The sequence below is a fragment of the Lygodium microphyllum genome, chromosome 6 (genome assembly GCF_053477565.2).
Source record: "Lygodium microphyllum isolate KBCC chromosome 6, Lygodium_microphyllum_v1.1.10, whole genome shotgun sequence".
In the NCBI taxonomy this organism is placed as follows: domain Eukaryota; kingdom Viridiplantae; phylum Streptophyta; class Polypodiopsida; order Schizaeales; family Lygodiaceae; genus Lygodium; species Lygodium microphyllum.
In genome coordinates, this window is record NC_141140.1 from 62,515,257 (window position 1) to 62,534,658 (window position 19,402).

Consider the following 19,402-nt stretch of genomic DNA (forward strand, 5'->3'; position numbering starts at 1 on the left):
TTTTTTCTCTCCATTGATTGCTCTTCCCAATGAATTTGTAGTACTTCCTTTGCCATCGCAAGCTCCTCGTCATCTCTTGCATTCTTTTGTTGAGCTTTTAAATTTGCACAGATGCTACATACTCCCATTCTAACTTTTCTTGGGATTGATACATTTTTGCATAGCAACTTTTACAATATGGTGAAATGTGGATAGATGACAAACTTGTCTACATTTTAAAGCGTAGATTACTTGTAGATGGAATATACTTCAGTCCGAGCAAAGTTATCTACAAAATGCAACCTCCTAGTTGTTAGCATAACTTCACAATATGTCTTAAAGTACATTTCCATCTAAGAAACTAAAACCTTGCCTAGAGGACCAATGGTAACACTTGACTCAAGTATGTATCCATCAAACTTAGACATTTTAAATTTGATTCTTTTAAGACGAGTATTGCCTAGGGTCAAGCCTATTTTAAATGATGTCTTGCAAACCACAATGTTAAGAAAACAATACTCAAACTTTCCACATATCCATGGTATCAAGATTGATGAAAGAAAAGCATCCTAGTGACTATATGTCAAAGAATAATAATACTACTGGAGTGCTCTTAATTTTTAATAACCATATGTAGCAAGACTTCTTCTAGTAGGAACAATCACATTGCAACATGTACTTGATTTGTGCATCACAGGTAACCTAGTGTGCTCTATACCACAATTTCATCTATTCTTTTGGAAATTCATAATTGTTTTACCGCCATATCCTTCTTGCATGCATGGAACATCTTCAAATGATTTGTGATGTTGATAGTATGAGTTATCTACATGCTTTGATGATTGCACCTCTCCATCATTCAGGGAACCTTTGATGTCCTCCAAAGGATTGGGATCAAATAAATCAAAAAGATAATAGATCTTATTCTTTGACAATATCCACATTATTTGTCTTTGTATTCTAAGTTGGGTTGTATGCACTTGATAGGATCTCCATGTCAAAGGATTCAAAAGATAAAGAATTAGATCCATCATAGGAATCAAAAGACAAAGTATCCATTCCTACAAGAGAAAAGATTTAGTGTAGATTGTAGCAAGAGAATTAGAGCAAATAACTTGAGAATGGTACTACAACTCATTAACAATAGCAAAGTAAAATAGTAGGCCCAATGATCTTTGTTTCACTTAATTTAGTACAACAACATTCTTAAAAATTATGTCAATAGATTGGTGTATTTGATATAATGCATCAATCTTACACAAATATTGTACCAAGTTTTGTTCCTACTTGATACATTACATCAAGTTTCCTTGGAATTTTATTCAATGTTATAGCTAACTTGATGCAATGCATCAAGTTGCCTAGATTTTTTTCCAAATTTTTAGTTGACTTAATGTAGTGCACCAATTTTTCCTACTCTTTTTATTAGTTTTGGGTCTTAATTTATATAATGTATCGAGTTTCAAAGAAATTGTATTAAATTTTTTCTAAGGTCATACATTGCATCAAGTTGCTTAGAAAGTTAGTTAAATTTTTAACTAAGTTAGTGTAGTGCATCAACTTTCTTGGAGTTATAGCTAATATTTTGGATGAGTTGATGTAGTGCATTAAGTTTGATTGATAGTTATATCATTTTTTGTCTTACTTGATATATTATATCAAGTTTCTTAGAGAGTTTACAAATTTTGTAGCCAACTTGATGCAACACATCAACTTTCTTAGAAATTTTGCTAATTTTTTGCCCTAATTTTTGGCCAACTTGAAACAGTGCATCATGTTTCTTATAAACTTTGCTATCTTTTTGGCCAAGTTGATGCAATGCATCAAGTTTCTTATAAATTGTGCTAATTTTTTATGAAGTTGATGCAATGTATCAAGTTTCTCATAAACTTTGCTATTTTTTAAATTAAATTGTTGCAGTGCATAAAACGTCCTTAAATTTTAGCTAATATTTTGGTTGAGTTGATGTAATGAAAGAGGCTGAGGGGAGAGAGAAGGAGAGCTGAGGAGAGAGAAAGAGAACAAGAAGAAGGAGAAAGACTAGAAGAGGAGAGAGAAAGAGAGAAAAGAGGAGAGAAGGGAGAAGGAAGCCATGGAAGCTAGAGATGAAGGTGAAGAGTATGATCTTGATAATAACTAGTTACCCTAATCTGGGGTTCTTACACCTTACATACCCCGGTCAGTGTGACGGGGTGTCTAAACCCTAGTCGGTGTGTATCCCACTTGTTACAATCCATCCCCACTCAAAAGGTTTTTGCCCTAAAAAACAAGGAGAAACAGAGGGGAGTGATGGGTGGGCTAAGGGAGGGTTGCAGAGTACTAGTCAGAGCCCTTTGACAATGCAGAATAGGTGTGGAGAGACTAGGGATAGCATGTAGTCTTGAACCGGTCGACTGAAGTAAACTGGTCATAACTTTTGATAGGTGGCTCCAAATGGGGCATACTATATGTCGAAACGGAGCTTATGACAAGTACTTTCAGTCTATGTAGAATACACATGCATGCGATTTGAGTACGTACAAAACTGTTCTAAAATAGTGTGTAGTCTGCGGGCAGGAAGTGGGCAATTTGGGGCATGACCGGCTAGTCTTCCAGCCGTTGGGATTCACAGAGGTAGGGAAATTCATCGAGGATGGTTGCTGGGTGCCAAGAGGCTTCCTCCAAGGGTAGGCCTTGCCATTTGATGAGGTATTCTTTGATGGATTGAGATCGTAAGTTCTTATCTTAGTACCCAATGATTGCTTCAGGAATATATTGAGTGATGCCCTGTTCATCGATGGGGGGAAGTTCTTCCACATAGTCCACTGAGGAGCCTACAATAGGTTTTAGTTGACTGACATGAAACACATTGTGGATTTTGGTGGTAAGTGGAGTTCTAAGCGATAGGCCAAGTTGCCAACTCTCTTCAGAATGCGGTATGGGCCATAGAAGCAGTGGGCTAGCTTGTTACTCCTGCCCTCTTTGAGAGTGGAGTAGCGGGACTTAGGCACTTTCAAAAGGACCGATTCCCCCTCTTTGAATTCCAAATTCCTGTGTTGTTCAGCATAGAGTTTCATGTGTGTTCGGGCCTTCTGAAGATTCATTTTGCATTGCTGAAGTAAAGCTTGCATGCGATCCAATTCAGCTTGACTCTGAGGATTGATCTTATCAATAAAGAAGACTGTAGGAAGGGGAACCTTATACCCATATAAGGCCTCAAAAGGGGAAACTCCAATGCTAGAGTGTGTGGAGTTATTATATGCAAACTCAGCCAAGTGAAGCCACATATCCCAACTGTGCTGTACATCATGGCAAAAGTGCCTCAAGTATGTCTCAAGCCATTTGTTCACTCTCTCAATTTGACCATTAGTCTAAGGGTGGTATGTAGTGGATGGAGCAAGCTTGGTCCGCATGGAGATGAAAACTGTCTGCCAAAATTTGCTCATAAACTTTGCATCTCGATCATGTACTATGACTTGTGGTTGTTGAGATATCGAGCTCCACTCGTGATATGCCAGGGTGACCGTTGTGTATTTATGTCACCGACTTGTCAGTTGCAGACGCGGTTGGTACACCGCCCATGAATAATAGCTACATGATAGCTATCCTTATCTACTCTGGTTCGTGGCTCAGTTAGTATGCCACCTTAGTTAGTTGAGTTTGGTTTGAGACCCATATATAGGGTTCTTCTATTTCTTTGTACTTGAGTTCTTTTGGCTTACACAACTAAGAAGAGAAAAACTGTTTTCAGCCTCCACCCTTGTGTGTCTTCCCCCATTGTGCAAGCAAGAAAGCTTCAAGTGAGACTCCTTCCTTCTCTCCCACAATCTTGACAGTGGTAAGCCATGCAACTTGAAGACATTTTCCATAAACTGAGTGGCCACTTGAGAGGCAGTATATTGGACCTTAGTGGGGATAAAGTGGGCAATCAACTACCACATAGATATTAACTACCTCACTTTGATGGGGCAATCAACTACCACATAGATATTGTTCCACCCTTTCTTAGTCACAAGAAGGCCGTTGATAAAGCCCATTGTGATGTGAGTCTATTTCCCTTCAGGGATAGGGAGAGGCTGCAAGAGGCCGGCAGGCCTGAGTGTACTATCCTTGTTCTATTGGCATGGAACACATTTGGTCACAAAGTCCTTGACGCCCCTCCATAAGCCTTTCTAATGAAAGATCTTGGCAATCCTGTCATATGTTTTGAAAACACCCAAGTGACCGGCAGTGGGGCCAGAATGCATTTCTTCCATGATCTTCTGTGTGAAGGGGGAAGTGTGTGGGATGACAATCTTGCCATGGGACCAAATAAGGCCATGCTTGAGCTGATATTGGGAGTTTTCAGCCATAACCCCATGTTGTAATTTTTGAAATATGTGGCTGAAATGATCATTTAACAAGTAAGCCTCTTGGAACTCTTGAACCCAATCACTGTGCAATTCTCAGATAGATGACACTCTGCATGCCCACATTCAAGAGAGAGAATCAGTCACAATATTATCCTTGCCCCGCGTGTGTGAAATGTCAAAGTCGTAGTTCTGTAAGGCTGCCACCCATCGCCTTTGCTTAGGAGTCAAAGTAGACTGAGTCAAGAAGTATTGGAGGACTCGGTGATCACTTTTCACTTGCAAGCGGCTGCCATAAAAATAGTGGTGCCATTTCTTGATGGCATGGAGGATGTCCAACATCTCTTGGTCGTATACATTCATTTGCATCTCCTTCTCATCAAGCTTGCGGCTTTCAAATGCAATCACACCATACTCTTGCAACAATACTACACCAATACCCCGGCCACTGGCATCACAATGAATGGTAAATAGCTTAGAGAAGTCAGGGCAAAAAAGGACGGGGGCTGAAGTAAGCGTGTCCTTTAACTGTTTGAAGCTAAGATTTGCAGTGGCATCTCAAAAGAATGACTCTTTTTTCAAGCAATTAGTCAAAGATGCTGCAATGGTGGCACAATGCTTAATGAAGCGTTTGTAGAATGAAGAGAGACCAAGGAAGCCACGCAAGGAGGTGGTGGTGGAAGGAGTGGGCCAATCCTTAACGCGCTGCACCTTTTTGGGGTCAGCTTGTATACCATTTTTGCTCACAATGTGTCCCAAGTACTCCACAGATGTCTGCACGAATATACATTTGCTCTCCTTAGCAAAGAGTCGATGCTCTCTCAATATGTCAAACACCCTCCGAATGTGTATCAAGTGCTCCATAGATGACTTGCTGTAAATGAGAATGTCATCAAAGAAAACAAGCATGAACTTGAAAAAAAAGGGCTGTAGGGTTTTGTTCATGAGGCTTTGAAAGGTGGCAGGGGCGTTAGTCAACCCAAAAGGCATCACAAGAAAATGGTAAAGTCCACGATCAGTCCTAAAGGCCATTTTGACCTCATCTCTTGCCCGCATACGAATCTGATGGTAGCCAGAGCGCAAGTCAATCTTAGTGAAAAAGCATGCCCCTTTTAACTCATCTAGAAAATCATCAATTCATGAGATGGGGTAGCAGTTCTTCACTGTAATTTTGTTCAAATCTCTATAGTCAATACACATGCAAAAGGAGCCATCTTTCTTTTTGACTAAGAGGACAGGGGATGCATAGGGGGAAGAACTCGGTTCAATGAGACCCATCTCCAGCAACTCCTTGATTTTCTTTGAAACCTCTTTACGCTCACACTTGGAGAGTCTATAGGGGGGTTTGTTCACTGGCTTGGAATGGGGCTCTAGGTCAAGTGGGTGGTCCACTTGTCACTTGGGAGGGAGGGATGTATGCATCTAAAATAAGTCATTGTATTCCTCAAGTAAGGCCTACAAGGCAAAGTCATATGATACTGTGGAGGGCTGATCATAATTGTCCTTATTTAATTGCAAAACAAAGATCTGTGAGCATTTCTTAAACTCCCGTTTGAGTTGCTTTGCTGTAATGAGTTGAAAATCAACATGATCTCAAACTCCCTCTAGGTGGATAGGCTATCCATGCATCACAAACTCCATGTAAAGCTGAGAGAAGTCCATAGCAATTTTCCCCAATTTTTTCAGCCAATCACAGCCCAAGACAATATCAATGGGGCCCATATCTAGGGCAATCAGATCAACCAATACCACATAATTTTCAGCCAAGCATAAGGGAACTACAAGACATACATGTGTGCTGATTTCTTCTTCTCCGTTTGCTACTTGGACCTTCAAGGGGTGGTGTAATGCCATAGGAATACATTTCAACCGGTCAATGGCTGATTTATTGACAAAACTGTGAGTGCTTCCACTATCCACAAGGATAAAAACATGCTTCCCATTGATACTTCCTTGAATGCAAAGGGTATTGGGGCTACGCGAACCTGTCCAAGCCCGAAGGAGATCAAGCAAAGGGAAGTGGGAGGTGGGTGGGATGTTAAATCAAGTATCTATGAGGGTGCACCGCTTGGGTCAAAGGGAAACCCATCCTCTAGGTCATAGAACTGCTCATGATCAATATCCTCCGTGGGCTTAGTCTTGTCAATGGCCAAGTCATCCTCCTCATTGTGCCAATCTTCCATGACATACATGCTATGAACTTTGACCTTAGCTATCTTGTATGTGCATTTGGAGGCATGATCAACAGTGTACTTATCTCCACATTTAAAGGATAGGCCCTTTTCTTTCCGTTCCTTGACAACATCTGGGGAGATGAACCGTTAACTACTGGATCCATGGGAAGGTGATGCAGTGGACTATTTATTTTCAGCATACCAATTTTCAGCAATAGAGCCTGATGCTATCCCAAAAGTGCCCATTTTTCTTTCAGCATGGAAGGTGGGGTAAGTGGGTACTTTGGGGCTGTTATTAGGCATAGAAGAGCCTCAAAAATCACCTCCATATGGGGCCGATCATGAAGGGATGTGGGGAGGTCCAACACCTTGCTGAAAATGCTCATTCTTACGGTACTTTCTTGCATATCTCTCAGCCAGTTCAATTGCATCAAACAGTGTAGTGGGTTTTTGGGCCATGACATCATTCGATAGACTCGGTTCCAACCCATAGATGTACTTGTGCAATTGAGCATCATCACTAATGCTTTCCACATACATGGTCAAGTTCATGAATTGATTGGTGTAGTCACGTATAGTGAGGTTAAGTTGGTCAAGAGTGTACCATCTTCTTGCCAACCGTTCTTTTTCCACAAGGGACACAAAAACTTGGACCATGTGCATTTTGAAATCTTCCCAATCAATGAACTGTTGATTCTCCTGATTGATATAGCGCCACTAAGTGTGGGCAAAACCTTCCAAGTGGAGAGAAGCAAAAAGTATTTTCTGATCATCAGTGCGGGGGTTACATGTTGAAGTAGGACCAACTTGGACGTCCATTCTTACAGGTCCGATGGTGAGGGGGATTGCCCATTGTACTTTGTGAGGATGACCTTGTCACGCAAATCATAGGGGCCATGCTGCCCATGAAATCCTTGCTGTCCATGCATCCCATGGTGGCCATACATGCCCTGCTGTCCATACATCCCTTGTGGTGCATTGAGCCCATGTTTTCCATTATAGCCATGATGTCCATGATTGCCAAGCTGGCCATTTGTACCATATTGTCCTTCATGGGTCTGATTCATATGTGGTGCATGGGGGCTCCTAGGTAGAGTGGGTGAAATTCGACCCAAGGTGAAAGAAGGCCTCAAGTGAATGTTACCAGCATGGTGGATATGGGAATTCAATAGGGGCTCATCATGCATATGAGAGGGTTCCTCGATCTCATAAGTAGAAGGGGAAATTCCCTTAGCACCAAGTATACCCTGTGTCCATGCGACGGTTCCTAATGTGGAGGGCGTCTAGACTCATGTCTAGAGTCATTGGTCTTCTCTTGGGATGAAACCGTCGCTAACTGAGCAACAAGAGAAGTGAGCTGTTCCAAGGTCTGTTGGGTCTTTGAGTTTGAGATATCCATGTGCTCGATCGCTTCATCAAACTTAGATATCATCTAGCGGTGGTTGGTGACCATATCATTGTGGCGTTCCATATGACGGAGCTGATGTTGATAGAGGGTGTGGTTAAGAAGGGCATACGGGTCCATTTCAGGCATTTCCTCCTGTATGTCACCATGGTAATCTTGCGCTAAGCTTGGTTTCTCATTTATGGAGGTCCGGGAGTCTCTAATCTCCCTCTGGAGTTCCTCTTGGGCCTTGCTTTTGCCTTTCTGGCTAGCCATCTAGGTGCAATCCACAGGACCTGCTGTTAGTAAAAAGGGCATAACTCTTAGTAGGAAACTCCGATTGCTGAGGTCTTGGGCTCAAGTTGGAGGGGACAAGGGCCTCTTCAAGATGAGCTATCAACCTTTATGATAGAAAATGATTAGAATTTTTTGTAGGGGTGCCTATCCTTGAGCGGTCTGTCCACAGTGACCCTAGTGCACAAAAATGGGCATAACTTTCACGTCGTAACTTTGATTGGGGAGATTTTTAATTCCAATCAGAGGGGAAAAATCCCTATTTGAGATGAGCTATAGGGTTTACCCCCAGATTTAGGACAGAATTGCAATGGGATCTTTGTGACAGTCCTGCAGGACTGTGACCAAAAACATTGCTTGTCCTTTAGTGCCAATGTCAGACATGGATAGAGCATAGATCAAGGGCCTGATCTGACACATCAATAGCATCTTGAGGATACTGAACATAATCTTGAGCATCATTGCATACCCATCAACTCTTCCATTCATGCATAAGTACATTCACTGCCATACATCTCCATTGACTGCATGTACCTCAAGTGCCATACATGGGTGCCATTAGCATTGTGTGGTATTCAAGAGGGAACATTGGGGCAGGGAAGTGGGTCTTATGGAAGTACTTGCACCTGCAAACAAGTATTGGGCTCTGGATCACTGAGAGGTGGGCAAAGTTCCCCTTGGGCCGGGTTGTGCACCCCTTTAGGGTCTTAAGTGGTAAGAGAGGGTCACCTCTTTTTTGTCTTACCACCTCGCCTGGCATCGACCTTTTTCCTCAGCCGGAGTATACATGGTAGACATTTTTAATTAGCAATCAGTATGAGATGCATTGGAAAGAAGACATTGGACCTTTTAATGAGATGCAAGGAATGGTGAAGATTGGGGTAGGGTTTACCTTGGCAGTCTAGTGACTCACTGGCTGCTACTTACCCAATTTACAATGGCTAATATTCATCCAAGATCATAAGACAAAGTAGGGCTTAATGTCAACCATTACAATGAAATGCGGGAAGAGGTATGATGCTTGTGTGCAATCTTGAATCTCCAACAATGGGTTAAGCTCAGCAAGTGGCTAAATTGAGAGATTAAGATCAGAGTGGCATACCTCTTTAATGCTTGTGACGACCGTTGAAGCCTGAATCATCATGATGCCGCTTGCTCCATTGATCAAGTCCGATTGTTGGTCGGGCATCCATAGAAGAGTGCTTCAACATTTGAGTGTTGTTGCTGATGAAGAAGGCTCCCAAGCTTATCCCCGAGCTTGAACTTCAACAATGGGAAGCTTCAAGTGAAGCTTTCATGGCTACCCGTAAGGCTCCCATGCATGCTGAGCTCAATGGCTTCATCCAGACAAGAGGAATCCTTCACGGGCTGAAAGGTTGTGGGGTTGAGCTCTCTAGGTCAGAGAAAGCTTAGTTAGGAGAATCCGTGACTGCCCCAAACTGTTTCAAACAGTCCTAGCCACTTTCCACCATGGGAGTTGATTCCCAGGATCAAAGATGCCAAAGGGGAAAGGCCAAGGTGTTGGAACAGTGCCCTGGAGTGGCAGGGAGGGGAGGGTAGTAAGAGGAGAAGTGGCATGAGGGTTGGGGGGAGCAGGACAGCCAACACAAAATGTGCCAAAAATTGTGGGGCTGTCCTATAGGCCTCTTAGACAGCAAATCCCCCTAATCCACCCCTTGATCAGGAGCTTGGGAGGTCAGGGAAGAAGTCCTGGGGCTAGTTGATGATGGGAAGCACCCTCAGGTCAAATTTCTTGGGGTTTCTTTGGGTTGGCAGCCATGGCAGCTTGCAAGAGAAGAGAGAAAAAGAGGGTTGAGGCAAAAAGTAACTGAGGTTTTGCCCTCTTCCAACTCCTGGGACTCTAAAATTTAACTAGAACCCTTAAAATTTGCATGAAAAGAAGTGATGACCTGCTATTTTAACCGTTTTACCTCCACATATGACTGAGTCTCCAGCAATAGCTCCTACTTGCTCCAAAAAGCTGAAGTTAACTGCAGACCTTCTTGTTGTACCTGTACTTGTAAGCTGAGTAACTAGGGTTTTTGGGATTTGAAAAGGGAGAAAGGGGAAAGAGGAAAAGGACCAAACCCTGAAGCTTTGATACCACTTGTAATGAAAGAACTGAGGGGAGAGAGAAGGAGAGCTGAGGAGAGAGAAAGAGAACAAGAAGAAGAAGGAGGAAGACTAGAAGAGAAGAGAGAAAAAGAGAAAAGAGAAGAGAAGGGAGAAGGAAGCCATAGAAGCTGGAGATGAAGGTGAAGAGTATGATCTTGATAATAATTGGTTACCCTAATCTGGGGCTCTTACACCTTAAATACCCCGGTCAGTGTGACGGGGTGTCTAAACCCTAGTCGGTGTGTATCCCACTTGTTACAGTTGATGCCATACATTAAAAGTTCACTTAAATTTCAATGTAATTATTTTGTCTTACTTGATGCAATGCATCAAGTCTCCTTAAAATCTTATTACATCTTCAACTAGATTGATGTAATCCATCAAGTTTTGATGTAATATATCAAGTTTACTTTAGTTTTGAATCATTTGAATTTGTCACACTTGATAAAATATATCAAGTTTATAGTAAACTTGATGCAACACATCAACTTTCCTAGAAATGTTTCTTTCATTTTAATAACTTAATTGTAGTACAAAAAATTACTATCTTGCTATAATGCAACAAATGTCTAATAGTAGAGCCAAAAATTAATTGTCCAAGATTTTTTTCTTTTTTTAAAAATATTTGTTACTAGGGAGGTCCAGTGGGGATTTTAGGGCAACGCCCAATTTTTTAAAAATTTAATGATGATATTTTGATTTAATTTTTTGAAAATATACCAATTTTTTTGTTTCTTTTTCATTCTATTTTCTTACTTTTTCTTTGTGCTTTCTTTTTTTTCACCAAGTTCAAATTCCATATTTTTTTCAACTAACTTGATGTAGTGCATCAAGTTTGCGTTGTTGATAGAAGGTTTTTGAAAGTCTCCAAAGTCGTAAGTTTTTTCAAGCAGCTTGATGCAGTGCATGAAGTTCTCTTCTTTGTGCGCATTTGATTATTCACTGCCTCAAGAGTAAGGTTTCATGCTTCATTTTTTGTCATTATTGAGATCCTCATGCTCAAATTCATCAAGATCATCATGTCCAACCATAGTCACGATCAATACAACTTCATAGCTATTGACACCATTGTTTCAATGACCATGGTAGCTTTGGAATGAATCATAGTTATTATCAATAATCATAGCAATTCTTAAATACATTATACTGATCTACACATCATCCTTTCATACTAAGCTAGAAGAGTTATCCGCTTACTTGTGGACTATTCATGGAGTTTCTCACTTTGTTTGTGATGGATGCTACCTTGGATATGTCATTATCACTTTTAAGTTATCGGATGAGATAAGTATTATTGTAGTACTATAGGTAGACTTTATTATGTACCTTGGTATTATTGTGTATCACTTCTATCATGCCTTTGCTATCTATGATCCATTTTGTAATAAAAGTGCTTCTAGAGTTATTAGGCATCTAGATTGGAATAATTATTTTTGTTTCTACATTTATCAATATGATAATGGCTATCATCAACTCTTAGCTTTCTTCTCTTTTATGGTTTAGATTTGATGACCATTTCATTATGGAATTGGCGACAAGTTCAAAGTTGATTATGCTAGTATAATTGTTTTAATTGTGGACTATGGTGGTTATGATCATCTTGATGATATTGGTGACCATGATCTTGATTGGTATACAAACGATTCTGATCATCGGCATGATGATCTCAAAGTTGGTACATTATCAATGTTACATTAATATACTTTTTAAAGTTTTTGATTTGTTTCTTGTTGTATCCTTGATCATTTAGGATCATGTTTCTTTTATTTATCATTCAATTGGTTTAAGGGAGCATTCCAAAAAAGCTATTTTTTGTGAGTATTTTACTATAATGTGGTCTATTGTTATACAAAGCAAAGGACATAGACAACCTCGAGTAAAGTACCAAACACAAGAGCTTGGGATAAGGTATACATGTTTTCTTGGCTTTACCTAATTATATTTTTATATAAATTTACAATTTTAATGTCAATAATTTTTTATAAAATTTAAAGATTATAGTTATATATATATATAACAACTATACCTTTTACTTACATATTTTCATTTAAAACTTTATCTTATGGATTAGTCATTGCATAATATATTGTACCATACAAAATATTGGAATCTTTTAATATGATGTTTTATTCTAGCTTCATAGTTATGAATTGCTAAATTGTATTTGATACATAAGTAATTTATACATCTAGTATATGTATGTTGTACAAAATATATATTCTATTCCCAATTTGATGCATTGCATCAAGTTTCCTACATACTTAACTATTTACAATGGCATTTCGCTATATATTAAGTGATATTGTGATTCATGTAATTTTCATTCTCCACTTAGTGCACTGCATCAATAGGGGGTTGAAAATTGTGACAAAATTTTCACCCACTTGATGCATAAAGTGGGACTGAAAGTCATGATAGTTTATTCTCTTGTTGATGCAATATATTAAGTTGGTATAAATTTGTGATAACTTTTATACAAAGTTGATGCATTGCATAAGTTGGTATGATTTTTTATTTTAATTTATACTAACTTGATGCACTACATCAAATTAGAGTAATCTTCTATTTTGGACCTATACCGGCTTGATGGAAAGCATGAAATTGGGCTAACAATTGTGATACTTTATTCTCTTCTTAATACACTACATCAACTTGGTGTGAATTTGTACTAAATTTTATACTAACTTGAGGCATTAAATCAAGTTAGTATGATTTTTTATTTTAATTTTATATTAACTTGATTCATTCTAATGAGTTGGTATGATTTTTTGCTTTTAATCTATACTAACTTGATGCAATGCATCAAAATATTTTATATTTTATTACATTTTTTCTCTCAAAACTTATTCGATGTATTAAATTAATACAACAGCTACATAGATTTGATATAAGCTGTGATGTAGTGTATCAAATGGCTAGTTTTTTTTTTACAGTTGTTTACTTCTACTTGAAGCACTATATCAATTTTATATTGTTTTTTATAATTTTATTTTTTACTTTTCACTATTTTTTTAATTCAATTGATGTAGTGCATCAATTTGCTAGACATTTTAGTATATTTTTGGTACCTACTCAACATGATGTATCAATTCCTTTGTATTTAGTGATAGTTTTATTCTTTAATTGATGCATTTTATCATATTGGTTTGAATTTTGAGTAGGTGTTATATTAATTTGATGTATTGTATAAAATTCTATTCTATTTTTCTATGATTTTATTTATTCTTCATTTGATATAATGCATCGAGTTGTTACAAATGTTGTGTTTATGGCATAGAGAGTAAATCAAGATCTATGGAAATTTTTGACACTTTCATTGTCCACTTGAAGCATTACATCAAGTTGGTATATATTTTGAGTAAAATTTGTATAATTTCTTATTCAACTTTATATAGTGCTTCAAGTTGCTAGCTAATTAAATGAAAGTACTTGGCTTGAACTTCGTAGTATGAATAAGTTTACATTAGATACTACAGAATTTCCCACTAATAGTTCATGTATTAAATCTAATAGCTAACTTCTATGCTCTTCTTTTCATCTAGAATTTATTCTCTTTTCTATGAGTTTATATTTTACTTTGCATTACTTAGGCACTCGATGTAATGTACCAAGTTTGTTCGATGTTTCTTCAAGTTTCTATTGAATAGATCATGTTTAATGTATCTTATGTGAAAATTCTTACATCTTCTTGTTGAGTTTTAGCAATTAGCTCAAACTTTAAGCAAAATGTTTCACTAACTTCATGTTGTGTATCACTTTCTTTCTCTTTTTGTCATGGACAAGACTCAAGAAGAGAGTAGTAAGAAGTCTAAGAAAAACCCAGGATTACACTCTTGGAGAGAATATGTCCATTCCATTTGATTCTCCTCCCCCCACTACTATGATAAAGTGTAGCAAAGTTCAAGTTGAGAAATGTAGGGAGAGAGATCATGGTGGAAATTTGGGTAAGCCACTAATGTATCAAACCACTGGAAAGAGAGCACTATTTCTAGGTGGTGCTTTTGTTGAACAAAGTAAAACCACACAAGCATCAAGGTAGAAGGATAATGAAGGACCTAAGGACCCGATCCTTAGGTGTTCAACAACAACCTCCTCTATCATCAAAGTCCTCATATATAAAATAAAAACATGAACATGATCGACAAATACGTAAAAGTATAGAGTCTGGATCTTACTCTTTGACATCACAGATTATAGTTTCAGTAGTGAGGAGGAGCCAATGCAGCCTTAGACAAAGTAAACTATTTGATTTATTGAGAAGCCATGGCAAGCTAGGATACCTCTTCTTGTAGTTGAAGGGCCTTCAGCAAAGGATGTCACATGAGAGTACCCTAATCATTAATGGTATTTATCATATCCTTCCCAAGGAAATCTCATTTTGCGCCTTGCAAGAAATCCTGGTCAAATATGCTATCAACTGGTAAGCCAAAGTAATTTGGAAAGGTTATGTCATGTAATTATGTAGATCGAGATAGCTTCGCGGTTTACTATACACTTTCTAATGGTTCAATGGTCCATGATTTTACCGTGGATGAAAAAATTAGTTAAAACTCAGTGTAGTGCAGGGCGTTTGAAAGATGAAATTCAAGAAGGAAACAATCCGCAATTCTGGAGAAAGCTCACCAAATGATTTTTTATAGCCATTTTGTTGCTAAGGTGACCATTAGAAAAATCCAACAAGTTGGATTGTGGTAGCCGATGCATGGTGATACATGCAAGTAGATCCAGCAATGTGACTCTTGCTAGAGGTTGGGTCAATCCAGTGCTAGAGATCACTTGCCACTTTATCCAATCCTCCTCTTGGAGCCCTTTCAAAAATGGGGTCTTGACTTTGTTGGTCCCATCTGTTGAGAATCAAGCTCATGATTAGTATCACCGACATAGGAGATCTTATCTAAATATTTGTAGTCTTAGTTGTCAGTATCCATGTGTGTTGTAATAACTAAGCCAGTCAGATTAAACCACAGTTAGTGGTACAATCAATTAGTGACCTAGTGTGTTTTTAGTTATGTGTGACTAGACTTTAGTAAGCATTATGGAATAATGAGAAGTGGAGAACAAGAGAGTACACTACTTTCTGTTATAGATCCAAGTCTTTGTCTCTCTCTCCTTCTGAGTCTTGAACATGGTATTAAAGCCTAAATTTTGAAGGCTTGGTGATGGCATTGGCATAGTCATTCCAAGAGCTAGAGCCTGAAGTTAGGAGCTGCACTGTGACTTGGAAAAGTTCATGTGTTGGCAACCATTGGATCAGTTGCAAGGTATGTTTCTTGTGGTTCATCAATTCACAACCTATTTAGGCTGCCTAGAGGGTTTCTCTGCCACTTGAATAAGCTCTATTGTATGAGCATTGAGAAAAAAAATAGCAATAAGGTAAAAAACGTGACCTGCATAGATTGCACCAGTTTGCTAGTCATCTTCTCCTACTCCAACTTAGACATTGACAACCATAAACACACTCTACTATTGATAAACAACTTGTTAGGGATTGAAGAAAGCTTCATAATAGTGGTGTCTTGGTTCTCAGCTCATTTGTGGGACATTCAAATCAAACATTGACTGGAAAACAGAGCACGTTTGTTGTTTATTTTATAGGGACAACATGCATCTACTTGGTTGTAGCTCATTGGGAGCTATATTGACCTCTATTGATTTCTACTGATGCTTTGGAATGTATATACCTTTAATCTCATGCATTTTGGCATGGCTTTGAAGAGTTCAACTCTCAAATTTAAATGGTAACAATAGGCTGAAATCTATCTAAAATGCACGCTGAAATCTATCGTGAATATATGACAGCTTACACATGAAGTTTTGGAGCATCTTGACACTTATTTGGTACCCGTAAATGAATATAAGATGTTGATGTAAATGAGAATTGAATGCTCATATCTAGGCTGAAATACTACTAGTTATAGCAAGGGACTGGCTGTAAATAGCCAGTGGGAAGAGTATTTGGCACTACTACTTGCATACAATACAAACATTGATGCTTGTTTGGTCACGTATTGAGTCCCCAGTGTATTGGGACATGTCTATGGTGGTTTAAGGATATTTGTAAGCTAACAATATCTTAATTATTGCAAATTTTATGCTATTAGTCATAACAAGCTACTTTCTTGTCATTGGAAACTACTACTGGAAAGTCCAGTGAATATCAACATCAGATCTATGCATCTATTGATGCTTGTATGGACATAGTTTGTTGTTGGGATGTTTTGCCACTACCATAGAATGTTTGAATTGATTTGAACTTGGTTTATGCTCAGTTGACTGTATTTTTTCACTACTCGAATACAATTTATAGCAAGCAGGTTGTCAGAAAATTGTACTTGAATTGTAAGAAATTGGTCCTAAATTGCACAAAACTATTCTTGAACTCTAGGAAGACTATTCTTGAACTACAGGAAGTTTGTTCCTAAAATGCAGGGAGTCATGCACTTACAGATTGCATATAGAATTGAATACCTTTGTTGCAAATATGACAAATGCTCAAGGCACTAACAATATCACTCTAATTGTGGGAGAGAACCTTGATAACAAATTCTTTGCTCTATGGAAGTTTAGGATGCAAAATTTCTTGATTGGCAGAGGCTTCTCGGATTTATATATGGGAGCTGAAGTGGAATTTGAACTTCTTGATCGGAATCCAACTCATGATCAACAAAGAGCACACCAACAATGGTTTAAAAAGAGCAAGCAACGTACTACATCGGTTCTCCTTATGCATTTTTTATGCAATGGCTATGCAAATTACAAGTTTTGTAATGTCCCCATTACTTAGTTTATTTTAATAAACAAAGTGCGTATACATTCCAAAGAAAGTTAATTTATGTTGCACATATTCAAAACCTAGCTCTAATTATGAAACTGGCTCTACTTATGAGGATAATTTTTATGATTAATGAGGTATTATATGACAGTTCTTCATGGAAGAAAGACTTGGAAAACCCTCCCAAGACTAGCTTATTTGAACTATGTTTGTAGTATAATACAACAAAAAGAACTAGCCTAGTGGATAGTCACTTGGCAGTTAAGTGTACATGGGTAATGACACTACCGAGATGGAGCCGGGATGGGTGACCTCCCTCGAAGATTTTCCTACAAGCTAGTGGGAGCTTCTCATGCACAGCCAATGGCACCAACAAAGCATTCGTAGCACGTTGCCATGTGTAATATCCCGAAGGCCCAGGCACGCGTGAACTGCCCCAATAGAAGATAAATGAAGTGGATAATTCTTGAGATAAAAGCAAATTTTTTTAATTATTTCCCCTCTCCTCCAGCCGATTGTCGAGCTAGAGGAAGAGGGGAATAGTATGGTGGGCAAGCTCCTTGCTGGAGCTTGCCTAGGCTTATGGCGCATGCCCGCTGACACGCAAGGGAGGGAGGATCCCCCTCCCCTCCTCTATTTAAACCATGGTGGATGCCAGGGATTAGGAGGACGACCTTGTACGCCGTCGTACTGCAGAGTGGGAGAGAGGAGGCACTGCCTTACTGCCACTAGGGGAGGCTACCAGGAATCATGAGGGAGGGAAAGGCTAAAGTGGTCGCAGCCAATCCGCCTGGGAAGTCGAGCTGCTGTAGAGGCCACTGCCATTCGTCGTCATTCAACTGCCAATCTCCTGTAGCCGCCGCCTTGGCTGAAGCCGTGGGCCGCACTGTCCCTGGCCGCCATTGGTCTTCGCCTGGGGGAGTCATTTCCTCCCTCCATGTGCCTTTCCAGGGAGCCTTGGAAACTTCCAAGGTTGGGCTCCCTTAGGCCCCCTTCCTATGGCCTTTGGGACTACCCCCTCCCTCCAAGTTTTCCCCTAAGGGCCCTTAGGCCCCTTTCCTATAGCCTTTAAGGCTACTTTTTTCGACAGGATTAAAGTGTTGGGGCGCCATGAGAAGAATGGGTTCCAAAGGAAAGGATACCCTAAACTTCCAATGACTTACCGATTCCTGAAGATCCATGACCCAAAACCATACTATTATATAATTCCTGTAGATAAATGTAATACAACGTTGTTCTCCCCAAACTAAATGTAACAGTTGGCTTATCATCACAAGAAATGTTGTATTTCGAAAGAGCTATGCCCATATAAATACAAATAAGACTTCTTTTTATAAATGTTTGATTGTGCATTAGAATTGATAAAAAGTTAAGTGGTTAGATTGCTTGGTTGATAGCGGAATTGGAGATGTAATATAAATGAATAACGATTATCGTGTAATAACGTCAAGAAACCTTTATCCACGCACAACCCCAGGTACAGGTTCCTAGTTCGCCTCCTACATCAAGTACTGCTGTAATCCAGGAGAATAAGTTTCTTCTCAAGCAGATTAAGCCGCCCGAGTTTGACGGGAGAGGCAGGTCCGTCCAAGTTGATGCTAAAATTTGGATTGAATCCATGGAGGATTACTTCGAAGTAGGCGGTACTGCACCCTCCAATCAAGCTATGCTCGCCAAGCTGAAGCTCACCAGTGAAGCTAGGCTTTGGTGGAAGCAATGGTGCAGGGATCAAGGGATCACGGAAGGATCCATTACCTAGGAGAAGCTGAAGAAAGCCGTGCAGGGAAGATACTTACTACTTGCATATCACACACAGAAAATGAATGAGTTCTATGAGCTAAAACAGCTGGGGCTCACTCTTGACGCCTGCTATTCTAAATTTGTCTCACTTCTTAAGTATGCACCGCAGATGGACATGACATAGCAGGTGTCCAAATTTTGTGCTGGTTTAAACCCACCTGTAAATACCCGTCTCGAATCTATGCATCCATCAGATCTTCGGGACGCTCTCATTTGAGCTACGCCTATAATTCAGGAGGTGCAGGCTAGACCAAGGGGTAACAAAACTTGGTCTTATAATGAACCCAACAGAGGAGCATTCAGGCATCAAATGAAGAGAGTTCAAGGTCATAATCAGGGACAAAGAAAGAAAGCAAGGACTAATAACGTCAACAACTTTGTTCCTACTCAAAGCAATGGCCGAGACTCCCGTTTTTTCCACTGCAATAAGCCCGATCACTTCAAGAGGCAATGTCCCAAACTTGGAGGAGGACATTGCCAAGCACCTTTCCAGGGAACGGGTCGTGGTCAAGGAACCGCTACCCGAGGCAGAGGAAGAACCACCTGCGTTGCCAAT